Source organism: Sinocyclocheilus rhinocerous, unplaced genomic scaffold (genome assembly GCF_001515625.1).
Source record: "Sinocyclocheilus rhinocerous isolate Xijiao unplaced genomic scaffold, SAMN03320098_v1.1 scaffold2385, whole genome shotgun sequence".
Lineage (NCBI taxonomy): Eukaryota > Metazoa > Chordata > Actinopteri > Cypriniformes > Cyprinidae > Sinocyclocheilus > Sinocyclocheilus rhinocerous.
Genome location: NW_015667271.1, coordinates 150,167 through 154,888, shown reverse-complemented (window position 1 = coordinate 154,888; position 4,722 = coordinate 150,167). Strand labels below are relative to the sequence as shown.

At 33.7% G+C, this 4,722-nt stretch overlaps 1 protein-coding gene across 2 annotated transcripts in view; it reads left to right on the top strand.

The window, feature by feature from the left end:
- LOC107733455 (thyroid hormone receptor alpha-like) overlaps positions 1-4,722 on the top strand; it is a 159,033-nt gene that overhangs the window by 65,793 nt on the left and 88,518 nt on the right. For both annotated transcript variants that reach the window (XM_016545070.1, XM_016545071.1), the window contains exon 2: positions 2,994-3,068. The gene's annotated coding sequence lies outside the window, so the exon portion shown is untranslated. The remainder of the gene's footprint in view (positions 1-2,993; positions 3,069-4,722) is intronic.

The following is a 4,722-nucleotide window of genomic DNA, read 5'->3' as shown; positions in this document are numbered from 1 at the left end:
AGTTGGGTTAACTTGAAGAGCAGTGAATGGTTTGGCACCACAAATATATATATATATATATATATATATATATATATATATATAAACATGTCGCACTACAAAAACATTAAAAAAAGGCAAGCAAAGCTTTTCTCAGAAATACATTTCTGAGCCATTTTTGGTATTTATTTTTGCCAATTAGTTCCAAGGTCATTTTAATCCCTTTCTAGGTGTTTTTGTGTTTCACTTAAATAGTTCTGTAGCATTACATGAATTTTTAAAAGTGCAAATATTCCATGTAGTCTCTAAATGAATACAAGGTCATAAAAAATGCTTGCAAAAAAAAACAAGCCGCAGTGGCCTGTTTCAGATCTCGTACCTGGACGTGGCAGGATGGGATGAGTTTGGATGTCAGATAAATATACACCCAAACCCCCTGATAGAGACCGAGTAACAGCATGAGGATTTATTTCAGCGATCAGAGAGCTAATACTGTTGACTTTCAATTCAGTGGCTTAAGATCTGTTATCTATATCTAGAGAGCATCCATGCCAGAGCTGTAATTAAAACAAGGACTCTATTGGCAATTTGAGACGAAGCCTTTAAAAGAAAAAGCCCCTCCGTTTTCCCTCTGCTCTCCCCAGAGGAAGCTAAACCTTCTCTGAATCTGGCCTCTAGACTGCACTGCTGAATAGACAAAGTACCACAACTCTGTCATAATTTCATACTTTCAATGGATCGTTCAGCTGTAGTCACTGCAATTAGTTTTCATTCATACATTTGTACAGTGTCGGCAGGAGACCAGTTTGCTGTTCCATTAGTGGTACTGGCCATTGAAAAAAATCTTGTTTTTTTAATACACAAAGGCGTCTATTCATGTAACTGCTGTGCAGCTGACAACAGACCCGCTCTCAAAAATAAAACACCAAAAAGGCTTTGAAGTGTGTTTCACACCAGCACAGAATCAAAAGTAAAATGTAGTTTAGACACAGCTTATTTTTGAGAGCAGGTATAAACAGCTTGGTCTATACCTGCGTTATAACTGTTTTGTTTTGTTTAAATACTTGCTTTTTCCACAATGTTAAGCAAAAGAAATGAATCTGGAAGTGATTTGATTAGAATAGCTGGATTGAGTTGTTGAATAGAAGTTGAGTATTTATTGGAAAGGCCACATGCATATATGCGCATATACACATTCTCTAAACTAATGGTTCTCAAAAGGTTTTTTGATTCCTGTGAACTTTATCTGAGACGATATTCAAAGGCCATTCTATCTAACCTGATGTGTATATAAAAACAAATAAGATTTTACACTGCTGTAACCATAAGCTATGCAGTGGTTGATTAGTCATGATGTCATAAACTAATAACAAATGGACATGTGCATTATTTTTAATAATTAGTATGTTTATAATTAATTTGCTTTTATATATTTTATATATTATGCTTTTTATATATAAGTTGTTTTTTATGATAAATTTATATTGTGTAATTATTGAAAAAAAAACATGAACTGTAATTTACAGTGAGCCACTTTGGGAGATACAAACACAAATTGTGGTCAAAACTGGTTGACTGGTTTAGGTTTTGTTGTTCTTGGACGAAACAAAAATCTCTGCTTTCAAAGTTATCCATATTCATATCTATTAGTTAGCTAGATGAAGTCATTTATAAATATATTGTTAAATTTGTGCTTTTTATAAATGTTATTTTTACTGAAAATTTTATTTATTTCATGTGCATACTATTAATATGCAGTTATATAAGAAATGTTTAATATAAATGCATATTATATAACTAAATAAATCATTATTTACAAGTAAAGTAAATAAACATTAATATTATTTTAATATTAAAATAAAATAAATAAATACAAATAAATAAATAAATAAATATGGGTTAAATATTTACTGAATTGTCAAGACAGAAAAAACTGAACTGTTATGGCAAACTCATTGTGACATCTAAAAATGCACATTTCCATTTATTTATTTATGTATGTATGTATATATTCTGGCACTAAGTGCTGCTCTGTTTGTGTGTTATAACTAAGCCAGAAGCTTTATTTATTTTTTTCTGTAGCCTATTTCTGCTTCCTGCAAAGCTACTTTTAAAGTAAGTGTTTTTAGTAAAGTGTAGTATTACTGTATGGACCAGCGTTATAATTGTATAGGTTTAAGTGCTTTCAGTCATATGGCACTTGCTCTCCCAGTGTGGGAGTTTGGAGCAACTCCTTTGAGCAAACAGATCATCTGATCTCTGACCTGAGCTAATCAGGCACAAATTTGGCATATCAGAAGCCTGTCTTCACGTCCTGTGCCTCCACTTCTATTTACATACTCCCTGAACCTAGATTTTCCCTTTTTCGTCTTTAGTCTTTGTGACATCTGAGTTCATCCATCCTCTTAAATTGAAACATTATGACATCAACACCCTCCCCCCAAAAAGCTCTTGTTGAAATCTGATTACATAACAAGATTAACCCCAGAGGTTTAGACCTGCCACCTAGTGCTGCTAGTCCAAAAAAAAAAAAATTTTTTAAAAAGAGTTGGAATGTTTGTTTTTGAGAGCAGTTCTTTTAGCGTCAGGTCTTTACCGTTTCCTTATAATTTTGTGATGGCAATGATGCATTGATTTTGAGACATTTCAGGAATGTACATGTTAATACTGTTGCAGAGCTGGAATTCAACAAGATGACAGTAACAGAAGATGCACCAACCTGCACTTAAAAAGGAGAACACAGTGTTTTTAGAAAAGGGCGCAGCGGTGCTTAGCAGACAGTTATCTGTGTTTTCTCTGTAAACAGCCTATTCGCTGCAGGGTTGTATTGGGATGTGGGAGATTAGCTTTTCATCAAGACTAAAGGAAAAGCTCCAGTGAAGGAAGGAGATTGTGGGGAGGAAGAGGAGAAGCCTAGGGCAGTTGCTTTTCTTTGTTAGGCTTTGTGCTGTGTGGCCTTGCCTGTTTGTTTTCCATACTCTGCATCTGAACAAGCCTCTTTTGATTTCTCGCAGGACGGTGGCCTACAGTTCCAGCAGACCCAGGCCTGGGGAAATCATTAACCAAAAACAAAGCACAACAGGACACTGGTAGGTTGTGTGGCCTTACCTCTCTGTCTTGTACAGTAGCTGAATATATGTGATATGCTCCATCAGAATGAGTCATGTAAGTTGTAATGGGCAACCTTTGATAATTTTGGATTTTGCTGTTTTTGGGGAAAAAAAATTCAAAAACATTCTATTTACCTTAGTTATTTATATATATTAGGGCTGTGAATCGATTAAAATATTTAATCGTGATTAATCGCATGATTGTCATGAGTTAACTCGTGATTAATCGCAACTTAATCGCACATTTTTATGTGTTCTAAATGTACCTTAAATTAATACTTTTCACGTTTTTAATACTCTAATCAACATGGGCATGGACACATGGATGCTTTATGCGTGTCCATAGATAATTATGTCTCTGCTCCTTTAATAGTGAAGACAGGTGTTCCTCAAGGATCAATTTTGGGGCCAATTTTATTTTCTATCTATATAAATGAACTTGGTAAAGGAGTTGAGCCAGCAAATGTACACTTTTATGCAGATGATGCTATCATCTACTACACTATGGCTCCCTCTTTAAAAGTGGCAATGGACTCTTTACAGAATGCTTTTAATTTATTTCAGACTTCTCTTGGTAACTTAAAATTAGTGTTGGATGCTAAAAAAACTAAATACAAGATTTTTACACGGTCCAGATTATCATTTAATTATTTTATGATTCAAACTTTAAATGGTACACAGATTGAAACGGTTGCATCTTACAAATATCTTGGTATCTGGCTCGATGATAAGCTAACTTACAGTTCTCATATCGATAGTCTTTTAAAGAAATTGAGACCAACGTTTATTTTTGTTTAAAAAAACGTTTCTCCTTTGTTGCTCGAAAACGTTTAGTACAAAGTACTCTTCTATCAGTATTGGACTATGGTGATATAATTTATATGCATGCACCTCTGAATCTTTTGAAAAAATTGGATGTAGTTTATCATGCTGCTTTACGATTTGTTACTGGTACAAGTGTCCGCACACATCACTGTAATTTATATGAAATGACAAAATGGACTTCATTGTTCTTAAGCAGAAAAAAACATGTTAATTTTTATTTTAAAAGCTTTAGTGGGTAAATTACCACAGTATATATCACATCACTAGGTTCTGTCATTCAGAAACATGGCTTTTCATATCACTGCTATGCTGATGACACTCAACTCTACCTCTCATTCCATCCTGATGATCCGACGATAGCTGCTCGCATCTGCGTTAGGCTAACCGAGACTTGTCATTTGCACTTATATATTGTTGCTCTTTTGTTCGTTTTGACTTTATTTATTGTCCTCATTTGTAAGTCGCTTTGGATAAAAGCGTCTGCTAAATGACTAAATGTAAATGTATATATCTAGTTTGTTAAAATACTGCACAAATTATTATTATTATTATGCACAAAAATTTATTAATACCAGATCAACAGATAAACTCTTACTTAAGATGCCGATTTTTCATACAGCGATAGATCGTTCTGCTTTTTCTAATTATGCTCCGTATGTATGGAATGAGCTTCAAGGTACATTACATATGGAATCTGTACCATCTATCGCTATGTTTAAAAATATTTTAAAGTCTGTTTATATAGAACAGTGTACATGTTTTAATAACTGACTAGGATTTGTATTGTTTTTAGAAAATTGTGTTTTAT